This window comes from Lactuca virosa, chromosome 4, assembly GCF_052849685.1.
Source record: "Lactuca virosa cultivar CGN04683 chromosome 4, Lactuca_virosa_CGN04683_v6, whole genome shotgun sequence".
Classification (NCBI taxonomy): domain Eukaryota; kingdom Viridiplantae; phylum Streptophyta; class Magnoliopsida; order Asterales; family Asteraceae; genus Lactuca; species Lactuca virosa.
In genome coordinates, this window is record NC_136429.1 from 502,740,835 (window position 1) to 502,755,590 (window position 14,756).

A 14,756-nucleotide genomic window follows, 5' to 3' on the forward strand; every position below is an offset into this window, starting at 1 on the left:
GGCCTAGGAACCCTAATTGGGCTCTATTTGGACCCACATTCATAAAACATAACATTTTGGGCCATATGGGCCTAAAATGGATTGGTTTATCTCTAATGGGCCTGGTTGGGCCATAAATGATTCCATTTACCTTAATGGACCTTAAACCCTTTAAAGAAGACTTCATTGGGCCGTGAACATCTATAGGGGCCCAATGGACAGAAAAAATATTATTGGGCCTATGAAATTCGATCAAAGCCAAGAATTTGAGCCCAAAACCATTCTTCCTTCATTCCATTTGGCCCATTCTTGGCCCAAGGTAATATATATATATATATATATATATATATATATATATATATATATATATATATATATATATATATATATATATGAGGACTAATGAGCATGAGACACATCATTATTGCATGGAGGATCTCCATGCAACATCACTTCACACACTTTCTCTTCTCCCTTCTTCTTCTCGATCGAAACACCCTCACACCACCTCATTTCATTCAAAAATCTCTTAAGAAACTCTCTCTAGAGAACCTCCTTCCTCCTACAAATTCTCAAAGATTAAGAGTTGTTTCAAGAGGATTTTCACCGAAGATCATCAATCCTTGGTAAGTCACTACACATCCAAGTTATATAACTTCATTTTTATGTTAAATCACTCCTCCTTAAACTTTTGTTTGTGATCATACTCTTAGAAACCTCATAAGCTTGAGATCTACTCAAGGAAAGCTTGCAAGAGCCGGAACCTCTCTCATTTCTTCTTCAAACCGAGAACCACAAAGCAAAGTGAGTTCATACCCCCTTGTTTTCGGTTTTATCTTGTTTTGGGGGAGGATACAAGTCCTTATGTGTTAGATCTATGTATTTGTGCATGTTATGTGTGTTTTTCTTGGTTTAAGTTGTGATTATTTGATGAAACACTATAGATCTCGAAAATTCTAACCAAAAGTTGTGATATGTATAACTAAAACACTTCAAACAACATACTATGAAGTTAGATGGGTTTAACATGTGAAGATCCATAAGAAGTTAAAGAAAATCATGAAAAAGGGCCATTTTTGAACAAATAAACAAAAATATGAGATTTTATGACACTTTCGGTTTTACAAGGACTAAAAGAGTCACTTTTATAGAAAAATAAGTTCTATGATATTTTTGAGGGTAAAAGGGACCAAAAATGCAAATTTTTAAACATTGGGCCATAAGAATGGGCTTTTCGGTTTTATTGGGCCAAAAATGTAAAAATATCGATTTTAAGGAGTAAATCATCATTTGACTCAAGTTTGAGTCCAAAAATGTAAACCTACGGTTTCTTGGATTAAAAATGAAATTTTTCCAAAGTTTGGGCCAAAAGCATAATTTTTATGAAAAGTGAGATAAAAATGTAAATTTTTATAATAATAGGCCAAAAATGTCATATTTATAAAACTTCAGTCAAATATGTCCTTTTATTTAAAAATGGACTAAAATGCAAATCCTTACAACTATGGGCCGAAAATAACATTTATTATATATTTTGGGTCAAAAGTGTCAATCTCTATAAAAATGGGCCGAAAATAACATTTTATATACATTTGGGCCATAAATGTAATTTTTGAAATAATGGGCCTAATATATCCATTACATGTTCATTTGGGCCTTAGTGGCCTACATACATGTTTGTTGAGCCTAATATGTTTATTTCATGTCTATACGGTCTTAGTGACCCATATACATGCTTTTTGGGCTAAAATTAAGCATTTCATGGTTAATTGGGCCTTAGTGACCCATATACATGCTGATTAGGCCTGAATTATTCATTATATGTTATTAGGACTTGGTGGCCCATATACCTGTTACTGGGTCTCGTACATTCGAATACATACTTTGGATTTGAAAACTTAAAGCATACACATAAAACATTATACAGTGTAAGACAATATACTTGTAATACAATGCTCGTGAACAAGTTGAGGATCTAGGGAGAGTTGTCGGTTGACACCTCCGAGTGTATGATCGTAGCCTGTAGTTATAACCAGAGTCTCCTGGAGGGAGATCGGGAGTTTGTATATAGATCTATACGGGGTAACACCCCACACCTGAGTTGTTTGCTACAGCTAGACTAGGCCAGTCTAGGGTGACAAACCTTACCTTCGACCAACCGGCGTCTGACACGCCATGACAGGCGAATTAGTCATTATTAAGCATGGTTGTAACGGCTCACATAAAGATCAATACCATCAGAATATTACGGAATACAAATACAAATCGTGGCGACACAAAACGTACACACACTAATACTTGGTCTTAGGGTTTTAAGACTACATTACTTTTAAAATCAGAAAATATCGGATTTTCTGGGGGAAAAAGTATACATTGCACACTGCCTTCAATTCACAACAAACAGGAGTTTTGGGAACTTATTCCTACATATTTTCTATAATGGAAACCACACATGCATTAATACTTGATTTGATATATCATTTTCAAACTCGTTTGCAGAAAATATCGGATTTTCTGATGTTGTACTATCTATACAAAACTTTTCATTTAAAATACTCTTATGAACTCACCAACATTGTTATGTTGACCGTTTTCAAAATAACTTGTATTCTCAGGAACTCGGTAAGCGGAAGAATCACCAAGAATATGGATTTTGTTTTGTGTACCGTTAAACATCTTAATTTGAATGTTATGGTCATGTAATTTAAAATGTTGTACTTGATGTGAACAATGACAGTTGTATCATATTATCCATGGTGATGATGATGTTACGTTTCATTTATATTCATTGTAATGATATTTCAAGATGAAGTCACGCACAAGCCCCCGGACGTTTCCGCCGTCTGGTTCGGGGGTGTGACAATCACCAACATTGAGAGATTTTTGCTGGGATTTTATGCAAGGATTAAATGACCTAGTCAAAAGCTTGCCAGAGATAAGGAAATGTATAGTATTTGACTTTTTCAGCATTTCACCGGATAAGCTCTGATTTTCCTGAAATGCATAAACTTGTTGTAAATGTTGTTTTAAGGGGTGTACCTCTTAAAATTCAGCATTTTAGTGTAAATCCTTATTAAGGTATTAAGATATATATATATATATATATATATATATATATATATATATATATATATATATATATATATATATATATATATATATATATAGAGAGAGAGAGAGAGAGCGATGTAGGCGATGAACCCTAGGAGATGTCCTTAGCAATAATTATAGCGCAATGTAGGTGCTGACCCTTACGAAAAGGAATTTAGATAAAATTAATGGGGATGGGTATTTGTTTGATGAGAATACTAAATAATAATATTGTAGGTTGAAAACCCTATGTACTCACAAGGTTTCCTAACCTAACACATTCAGTTTTTTTGTATCACAGGTAATTATATAAAGATATGATAATGATGTATGTATCTGCTGAGAGATTCAATGAGATGTATAATGTTAGAGTATCAAGACGTTGTAAGTCTAATTTTATGCTTGTGTTTCTTGTATCAATTATGAAATCCCAATTTTTAATAATTAATCAAAAAAAAAGTTTCTTCGGAAATACTTTTCATGGGAGTTTTTAATCATAATAGGGTGATTGAAGAAAATATTTACCATTTTAGTATACTTTGAAAAATATTTACCATATTAGTATTATTTTCATTTTTCTTTACTTTTCAACTTTTCTTAATGGCTTTTTTTATTATAAATATCTGATTTTTTTTCTTTTTCTCTTTTATTTACCTTTTTACTATTTTGTTATTTTTTTTAAATAACATTTTTTATTATTTTTTATTTTTTACTGTTTTTCTTTTTAAATAACAGTTTTTTTATGTTTTTATTTTTATTTTTTTATTTTAAATATCCATTTTTCTTGTACAAACATTTAACCATCAAATTTTAGCCTTCGTAAATTAAACGTACCATATATTTTAAATTGCAAAAACTCTAACATCAAACTCATTGTTTGTTACAAACATTAAACGAATCAGTGCATGTGTCTGTTGTTTCCGTGTTTCGATCAAGATATGTTTGTGTGATCAAAAGATTCAAAACAACAGCGAGCAATTAGGAAATTTTGAAGTAACCAAATTTTAACATTTTAGATGGTTTAATGATATACAAATAATAATTTAAAAATCCATATCAACAACAAAATCTATACGAACCAAATAATTGTCCAAATCTGACACTGGTATTGAGTTTAACTAGCAAAATATTCATATCAATGGGTCAACATAATTCTCACTATATATAGTTATATACAATGCATATTGAAATGATATTAAGCCTCCTTATTATAAGTTTTGGGATTTTTTTTTTCATTTATCTTGGGATTCAAGTATAGTTTTGGGATAATTGTTTTGAACGTATGTTTATAAGTGATATTGAAAATTATAATACTTTCTTTGTGACTTGAAAATATATTTTATTTTTGATATGTTATAAAATAATTTAGCAATCAAAACGTGGTGTTTTTTTTATTTTTTTATTTTTTTTTGTTTTTACAGTTAATGATTTGGTATCGGTTAAAGTTCAAGCTAATTGTGATTTTTTTTTTCTTGTGACAAATAATGTTTGAGTTTTTTTTTTTTTTTTTTTTTAATTGTGGTATTTTTTTGTAACAAACAATGAGTTTTTTTTCTTTAAAAACATTGTATGTGTAATGTTGGAGTTTTTTCATCTTAAAATATATTGTACATTTAATTTATGATGACTAAAATTTGATGGTTAAGGTTTGTATAAGAAAAACGGATGTTTAAAATAAAAAAAATAAGACAAAACTTCAAAAATGGTCCATATGGTTTTCGAAAATATCAAGTTTAATCCCTAAGTTCAAAAAACTTCACGGATCGTCCCTGTGGTTTCAAAACTTTTAACAAATGGTCCTTTTCGTTAACTCCGTTAGCTTTTGGCTGTTAAGTGAAGGGCATTTCGGTCATTTCACTACTACAGGAACCATTTATGAAGTTTTGCCTCATTTAAAAAAAAGAAAAATATATATAATTATTTAATATAAAGGGGGCCCACCCATCTCTCTCTCTCTCTCTCTCTCTCTCTCTCTCTCTCTCTCTCTCTTCTAATTAGAAAATTGAGGAAAATTGACTCGTACATCCAACCGACTCGTTTACCCCATTCCATTTTATCTTCATAGAAACAGGTCACGACATTAATTGCTTCTCCAATCGCTACTCGATCATTTGGTTTGCGTTCGACTGCAAGTGACCCTGAAGGTCTACCATGGCTGCCTTTTCCTCATAATTCAGGAATCAATCTTCCTTCAAATTCAGCAACAGCAGTCGATTCGATCAAATAGGTGGAATCTCCAAAGAGTTTTGGATGCGTGAGACTAGTGTTCGTTCGTGGGGATGTAAGCTTTCTTCTTCTTTTTTGCTCTGAATAGACAGACTTTGAGGAAGGAAGAAGGAACAGTTGGTAAAATAGTGATTTGGGGTGTACTTCAACCTTCCCCCACTACATCTCGTTTCTTTCCGAGAATGAATAAAACCCAGGAGCTGATTAGCTTCCGGGTTGGTTTCCAAATACGACCGAACAAGAAATCGGAAAGCTGCTTGTTCGCCAGTGTCGTTGAAAAAAGCTTTACCCTTTTGTGCTAACTCTTCTTCAAGCTCATCGAAGAGTTTATTGTATGTCGCTTCGAATTCCGTCATAACTCTGCTTCAGGATGCTTTGGGAAGATTTGAGCATGAAAAATATCAATTTTTTTAATAGAGTATGCTTGGGCTCTGATGGGTCAAGATATGAGAGGACACGGTGGCCACCGGTGAGTTAGTGGGTTTGTCTTGGGTACATCAAGATTCAGGTTGTGGAGAGAAGGGAAAGCTAAAAGTGACGGAATCATGTTTGCCTTTCGAATCAAAGTGAATGGAGAAGACGGGTATTCATATGACCTGGAAGTATGTATGTGTGTTATTCAGATCTAGATTGGGGAAGAAAAACAATTTGGTGGGGGTTTGACTTTCTTTTTATGTGTGTGTGAGAGAGATGTGGGAACCTTTATTTTAAAAAAAATATTTTCTTTTTCTTTTTTTTTTTAAATAAGACAGTTTCATAAATGGTCTTTGTCATAGTAAAATGACGAAAATACTCTTAAGTTAACGGTCAAAAGCTAACGGAGTTAGCGAGAAGGACCATTTGTTAAAAGTTTTGAAACCACAGGGACCATCTGTGAGGTTTTTGTAAATTAGGGACTAAATTTCAGAGTTTCGAAAACCATAGGGACCATTTTTGAAGTTTTGTCAATAAAAAAAAATAAAAATAATAAAAAAAAATTGTTATTTAAAAAAAACAGTAATAAAAGAAAATAAATAAAATAAAAACTGTTATTTAAAAAAATAATAAAACAGTAAAAAGGTAAAATAAAAAAGAAAAAGAAAAAAATTGGATAATTAAAATAAAAAACCATTAAGAAAAGCTGAAAATTAAAAAAAAATAATACTAATATGGTAAATATTTTTTAAAGTACACTAAAATTGTAAATATTTTCTTCAATAACCCTATTATCGTCAAAAACTCCCCCATTTGGAGTCTCGGAAAATTTTACCGTTTAGAGGCCGTTAAAGATGTCCATATTCTTGATCTATCCTTCGAAAAGACTACACAAAGAAAGCAAAGACTATGTGGCACATCTCATATGGCATGGTAAACCACTATATTTTCTTGAAGATAATAAATTTGCTTTCAATTAAAAAAAATGTTAAAAGCAAACTTATGTTTACAGTGGGCATATGTTTTTGGCACCGACTCTGGTCTTGAAAATGTAATAATTAAACTCAGTCTTTTCTTATCATGTAAACTAGAAAAGATTCTCTCGCGTTGCGAGGGTTGGAGGGTATTCGTTTTTAAAGTATGTTGTTGATGCTAATTAGTGTAACTATGTATCACAGTATGTTGGGAGTACATTTTATTTATTTATGTACAAATGAGGATTTCATTACATACATGAAAACATCAACATGCTTGCCAAAACCAAGAGAAAACATCATCCCGGAAAGCTTCATCAGCTATGGCACTTGGCCATTCCTACAAAACAAAATACATCAGTCTTGACCAAATTAACCAAATTATTACTGGCCAGTCATTGATTCAAACTCACCATACAAATGGTGGCCTTCTCATGCAGTATATTAGAAAGTACACTACTATATTTGGGCGGCAAATCACCAAAAAAAATCTCAAATACACATAAGAAACTAAGAGATCAAATTTCAAAAAGGAAAGGAATTGGTACTGTTACCCTTTTATCGAAAAAATATTTAAAAAAAAAAGATCAATTTTAGTGAAGGACTAAACTTATATGAAAAAATATTTAAAAAATAATATCAATTTTGGTGAAGGACTAAACTTATATGAACAGAACTTACACACACCCACGACAACATTAGTTTTAGAGTTCAAATTTCAAAAGAAAAAAAAAATTGTCCATGTTACTCATTTATCGAAGAAAAAAGTTAAAAAAAAAAAGATTATAACCTTTTTATTTTGGATCAAAATACCCTTTTGTTTCAGACATTCCAGAACCGCTTGAATCTTGTTCGCATTTTCATTGTGTTTAACTTCGTTTTTTTATGAGTTTCTGGTTTTTGGTGACCTCTGTCTTTTAGTATTGTCTATTATGTTTTTTTTATTATCTGTGTATGTATTGTAATGTTTTTTCTGATGATCATTAATTACTGTTTGCAGGTTTTGTAACTTCATTGGTTTCTACTTGAATTGTCCACTGTTTATGGTAGTGTTCCCTGCTTACTTTTTTTTTCTGTTATTATCAATTGCTTCAATTGCTTCAAAATAATTTAACAAATTATTTTTAATAAAGTTTTTGAACGGAATGGATATAATAGTAAAACAATATCCATGTTTCTCATATGACTTTCAAAGAATATGAAAGACAGATGAGCAAAGATGGATAATAAAAATTTTATTTTACAAACCTACAGATTTAGAATTCTTAAATAAAAGATATGTACAAACTATAGATCATACGTTCTACGAAGGTAACAACGATATTTCTTCTTATCTTCATCTAAAGTCAACATATTGACCATGTCCACATCAACAACAGCACGAGAAGATGGAATTGGGCATCTCAAAGTCAAACAATCAGGACTATCATTGATAGATTTGCTAATGTAAGCTACCCCAATCAATAAAAACGTTAAAAAAAACAGAAATCAGTAATTCGGTGTACCAATTATAAACTTATAAGTTATAAATGTATAATGAAACAAAAACACAGAGCATTATCAATACAAACCTGGCGAACATGTGTTACAGAAAGGATGACCACAAGCAGCAGTGCTAACATTATCAAGTGTATATGATTCAAAGCAAATCCCACAAGGTTGCTTCAAATGATACAAAGATAAGGATTAAAAACTTCACTGAAAGTCTGAAACATTAAGTTATTTACTATTTTATCCTAACTTTCCTCTCCATCTTTTGGTGGCTTGATATTGGTATTATCCAACATGCCAACAGCTTTACAAACTGCATCTTCATTGGCAAACCATGCTTCATGAACATTTCTTACATTCCTGCAGTGTTAGATAGCAACTGATTAAATAGAAAAAATTGAAAATTTTGATACAGAACAATTTGTTATTGATAATAATTAAACCCTACCTGGTACTACTCATCGGAATGATGCAGTCAACTCCTTCCGTCACCGTCTTCTTTCTTGCCTCCTCCATCGTCTTCCTTTTCTCTAGAACGCCTTCCAAATCCGACGAATTGGTTCTCGGTTACATTTTTTGAAATATCAAATTTGGGTTTGTTCTTAGGTCCGGTCCAACCAAATACCCTCAATCTCCTTTTCCTACATTCAATTTGATTCCATCCCGTCATCGGTTTTGATTTTACCAACAAACACACACTAACTAAATGAGTTTAAATCAATAGATATTTCAAATCGGCTACATACCTGGAACAATAATCCCTAAATCGATGCTAGCGGATCGATGGGAAGTCAAATCCAGGAAGTAGATGAAGCAAAGCCCCTGAAATTTTGAATGCTTCCTCGTCTTCACCCTATGAGTTCAGGGTGCTTTCGTGTCTCGCCTTTACTCTAATCCTTTGAGAGGGAATAGCGATGGTTCAAGAAGATGAGAGCCGGTAGGGTAAGGACCGATATTTTAATCGCCTGAGTCGGTGATGGAAAAGAATGGCGGTGGAAGAAGATTAAGCAAGGGAAAGGGGCAAAATATGACTACCAAAACTTATGTGGTCAAAATCTAAACGCCATAAAGTTTTGTGGCCAAATTAGAAAATCCAAGAAAGTACTGTTCTTAGGTGTCCTCTCGATTTATTATATATATAATTAATCGTCTATCTTTTTTGGATTTATCAAAGATCTTGTTTGATAAATATGCAGATAGATTGTATATCAATATCTAAAGTTACTGCAACAAAATTGGATGTTTAAACAAGTTCAAGACATTGCAAATATGGATTTTACATTTGCTGAGATGAATATGTTGCTGAGCTTTCAGGTATTTGTTTTGGTTGTCTTCCTATATATATATCCTCATCATTTATTCCATATTTTTATAATTAATAAAGTTTCATCAATATAAATATTTCATCAAAGTGTGGGATGCAGAATTAAGCAAACATGTTTTCAGTTTCTTCACACCCAACAACATGAGGATTGATATAGTATCAAAAAAAGGATCTCAGGAAACTATACACACTTTTGAAACATGTTTCATTTGTTCTTTGAGACTCCCTCATAACTGTCCAACAAAAGGAATTCCCTTATTGCTCTCTATTACCATCTTTAGAAACTCCATCTTTGTTTCGTGAGCCTGTGGAATCATAAAGTTCTCACGAGCTGACTTGTTTAGGAAGACATATAGTGCTTCCAAATATCCCGATGAACCTTCTTCAAAACCCGGGAAATTTTTCACAATGTCCATACACTCTTTTGCTGTTGTTGACACTTCGTGAGTTGCTTCTAAAACATTATCCAAGGTTTAAGGGCATATTCGTCAATTCTCAAATCAGGTTTTAGATTCATACATATATGAAGACTTTTAACAAAAAAACAAAACAATACCTTCTATCACATGACTTGTTTCTTCCTCCTCGTTTCGTGCTTCCTATCAATATATAAATTCATTACATGTATATACATATATAAACCAAATATCATTCACAAAAACTCTCTCTGAATTATAAATGTCAAAACTAACATTCTTTTGTGACTCTTCATCGACCTCGTCGAATTCTGAATCTGAATCTGAATCTGAAACATGAGGATATTCATAGACAGTGATCACACGCAACACACAAACAAATTGATCAAGGAGTAAAACAAAACAACACCAAACTTCAATATTGAAATAATATAGACTAAGTTAGTAAAACATTTAAAAGAAGGATATCCAGGGCGATATAAACATTTGCTAGTTGTGCTTCCGTAGAAGATAACAATCCCATCGTTCAAATTGTGAGAAATGGTGAAATCTTTGTCAATCACCCATCGTAGTGGTTGTTGGGGTCGCTTACATGGGTAAAGCTTTGCTAATGGAATTTTTTTGTGATCTACAGTAATGTCCAACTCAACACACTCTTGTGGATCACCTTTAAATTCTCCTATCGCAGCCTGAGTAAACATGCAAAAAACAAAAAATTTAGCTAGTTGTAAATGTAGCAAAATATTATATCCCTTTTCCAAAAGGTAAAGTTATACATACATGTCTGAGACGCAAATAACGTCCTCTAAGCTTCACTTTATAAGATTCACCACTTTTGACATTAGCACCTGCACCAATGAATGTAAACCTTAAACACCAATGAATATATGGCCACAATCACCATACCCATAATATTTGAAACATAAACAAATAAAGCTTGTGACAAGAAAAGGATCAATATAAGGGAAATCAAAGTGAAGATTTGCATCACTGGATGGTCCAAATTTTCATCGGAAAAAACCCTAACGAAAAGAAAACCCTAATTTTCCATCGAAACACATAGTGTAGATAATGAAATAGAAATGAAGAGTTAATTCTCACTCCAAAACTTCGTTGTTGCCGAAGGAGGCAGAGAGATTCGTGAGGAAGATTAGATTACTTCGGGTTTGAGAAAAACGAACACGGAACGGAGGTCGAACTATTCAAATGAAAAGAAAAATATGGCTGTCGAGTCCACTCATTCCTTAATCGGTCCAAGAAAGTGACAATGAGTCTGCTAAAAAGGAATAATGGGTGATGTACTAATGTTATCATGTTAACCCATATATCTATATCCATGACTTAAATAATAGGGTAAATTACATCGATCGGCCCTCGTATATATGTCAGAAAGCGTGTTTAGTCCCTATTTTTAAAAATTAACTCGGACCGTCCCTCGTGTCGTTAAAAGTTGCACGTTTCATCCCCCGTTAGTTTAAATTTGCACGTTTAATCCCTTATGACACATAAAAAGACTAAAATGCCCTTTTCCTTTACCTTTTCATTTATTTTTAACATTTTTGACATTTTTAATTATTTTTCTATTTTGTTGAAGACCTGACCACCACCACCACAGGTAATCTAACCACCTTCGGAAATTATAGCACCATCACTACCCCTCACCGGAAAATAGAGCACCACTGCCACCCCTCACTTCATCCCATCCACTCCTCCGTTCAAAGCAAGTGTTTCACTAAAAATAATTAGAAACTACTACCTTATTCACCGAACTAGCAACCTATACTCAAACCACCATTGAACCATCCACATTTACTGTTAACACCACCAGCAGCCTCCATCGGAAAATCCATCAACAAATTAGGAAAGAATAATCAAGGCAAATCAAGAAGGAAGAATCAGGGCATGGCAATTTTTAATTCGAAATCAGGAAAGGATTTAGGGTTCTTAACCTGAAAGTAGGCGGCGACAGAGATGGAGGAGGAGGAGATGAGCGACGGTGATGCAAATCCGATTACTGCGTGGATTGTCTCTGGTAAGGCTCCAACGAGACCTTCTTTGTTGCCACCAACATCATCTTCTTCCCTATCGATATCTGTATATGCCACCACCATCTTAAACGAGTTTGAATAAAAGAACCATACACTCCTTTCTTTGATTTCAAATTACTCAATCTTGATTTCTGAAATGCCCCAATTAGTGTGAGATAAAGTACCGCGACATAGGGTGTCGGAACCACCGTCTATGTAAGATTGGAGCTCTATTTGGGGATTTCATGTGTGATGGTACGAGAGAAAGGGAAAAAGAGACGGAAATTAAGGTTGGTGGTTGTTAGAAGATTGACGGAGATGGAGTCATCATTGCCACTTGTGTGCTCCCATCTACACTCCTCCTGGTGGTCGGAAAAGGTGAAAGGGGATGTCGGGAAACTGAAGGGAAAGAGTAGGGTTTGACGTGTAATTGCGGGGGGGGGGGGGGGGGGGGGGAGGGTATTTATTTTATTTTATTTTATTCTTTTTTTATTCTAGAAAAAATGATAAACAAATAATAAAAATATAAAAAAGAAATTACTAAGGGTAAAATAGTCATTTTATGTGTTCAGGGACTGCCCGAGTGAAAAAAACATAATACAGGGACGGTTCGAGTTAATTTTTGAAAATAGGGACTAAACACACTTTTTGGCATATACACGAGGGACGATTGGTGTAATTTACCCTAAATAATATGGCAATGACATGTTTACAACGAGATTACAATTCCTCGTTTATTTATACAAGAGGATGTTGGGGCGGAGATATATGGGGCCTTGGGGTACTACAGCATCCCCAAAAAAATTGTTTTATGTATATAAAAAAAATTATTTGTAAACATGTTTCTATGTTATTCTACCCTCAACTAAAAAGATTGCATCATGTATTTTAATGTCTGCGATAGGATAACTATATAGAATATATATTAATAATGTTTGTACCTCTATATCAAAATTTCTGGCTCCGCTACTAATGTTTGGGATCGAAAGGTAGTATTAAATGTAACCGTTTTCAGGTTATTTTGTTTTTCTTGATAAAATTGACTATCATGAGTAATTGAGAAGCAAGGTATTAAAAAATATCACTTCATTAGTGAGAATACTAATTGCTCTTTGTAACATCCGGACTTTCAGATGCATTAATGTGTGTGTTTATCTTTGAGATTTATGGAGTGACTCGACGAGTTGTAAGTCCAACTCGCCGATTAGGGTCGGGTTGGCCACGTGGATTTAATGAGTGGACTCGACGAGTCAAAGAGTTAACTCGCCGAGTAGGTGTTGGGTAGAGAAACCCTAATTTACGGGGGTTGGGGCCTATTTAAAGACACTTATAGCCTCATTTGCGGCTACACTTCCCTGAGAACAAACCCTAGACGACCTTTGAGATTTGAGAGAGAGTGCTTGGCTAATTGTGAGTGTTTGGTGCATATTGTGAAGAGGAGAGAAGAATTCCAAGCCAAGGGTCAAGAAGGTGCTGCTAGATCTGAGATTGTTTCTCTTCAGAGTTTCTGGGAAAGGTATAAAGCTTGCACCTTTCTCATTATTTTGTATAGATATCATGATTTTATGAATCTAGGATTTTCCACCCAAATATGAGGACCTTGAGTGCTTTATGTTCATTGAGAGGGTTGAACTACAGATCTGACAATGTGAGGTCCTTAGAGTCCAAAAGTCCCTGCTTTATCCAACCATAATAGTGATCTTGAGTGAAAAACCCTTTTTGAGGTGTGTTTTGGCATTTTAAGCTCAAAATGTCATGTATGAACGTAAAGCCTGTGACTTTACATGATTGATGAGCCTTAGGAGTGCAGATCTAGAATTTGGGAAGGTTCTCTGCCTTGAAAACGATTGAATGAGATTTGAGTCTGAATGGACTCACCGAGTCTAGGAGCCGACTCGACGAGTCGGTGAGGGTTTGTCCCGACGGGTTTGATTGTGCGATAACTCGGCGAGTTGGGGGTCAACTCGACGAGTTGAGCTGGACTTTCTTGAGACTTCTGAGGAAACGATGGGACTCGACAAGTCACATGGGTGCACTCGGCGAGTCAGGTCAAATATGGGCTGTTGACTCGAGTTTGACTTCTGTTGACTTTAGGGTTTGGTCAACATGAGTAATGGAGACCAGGGAGGGGTAAAATGGTCTTTTACCCAATTCGAGAGTTGGAGAGAAAAAAGTAACATTGGTTATTTAAGAGTCGAGAATCGAGTATTAATTAGAGATAATTGCCCTATGTGTTAGGCAGTGGCTAGTTCGAGATTCGAGTTCGAGGATAATTGTTTGCTGCTTGCAAGGTGAGTCTTCTCACTATACTTACAAAGAGTGGTATCTTTACGTGATTGAGCTGTTTTATGTGTTTATCTGTGTATTGTGATATCCTGCATTATTTCTTTATGATTTATGTTGTGTGTTACTCAGAGTTTACAGAGTTAGGACCGGAGGGTCCACCAGAGTTGTGGGACTGGAGGGTCCCACTGAGACACATTGACTGGAGGGTCATACAGAGTTATAGCCTCGAGTGGCTAAAGAGTTGTATGTGGTATTTTGGGGAACTCACTAAGCTTCATGCTTACCGTGTTATGTGTTTAAGGTTTTATCAGAATCGCGGGAAGGCGCCGACTTAATTGTACACACCAGAGAAGGAGCTATATTTCGAGGATCCTGGATTGTTAACTAAATAATTATGGAGTTGTATTTGGTAAATTAAATAAATGGTATTTTTGTAAAACGCGTTGTGAGAATTATGTGATTTTAAACGAAAAATTTGTTTGAAAATTTACGGTGTTACACTCTTATAATGGATTAAGATTTATTTGAA

At 34.1% G+C, this 14,756-nt stretch overlaps 1 long non-coding RNA gene across 1 annotated transcript; it reads right to left on the reverse strand.

Moving 5' to 3' along the window:
• Positions 1-7,907: 7,907 nt before the first annotated feature.
• On the reverse strand, positions 7,908-9,210 carry LOC145169442 (uncharacterized). Its single transcript, XR_013742485.1, has 4 exons — positions 8,921-9,210; positions 8,623-8,815; positions 8,255-8,534; positions 7,908-8,134 (listed from the first exon to the last, which is right to left on the reverse strand). It is a non-coding gene; the product is annotated as an uncharacterized LOC145169442 (long non-coding RNA).
• Between the last annotated feature and the right edge of the window lie 5,546 nt (positions 9,211-14,756).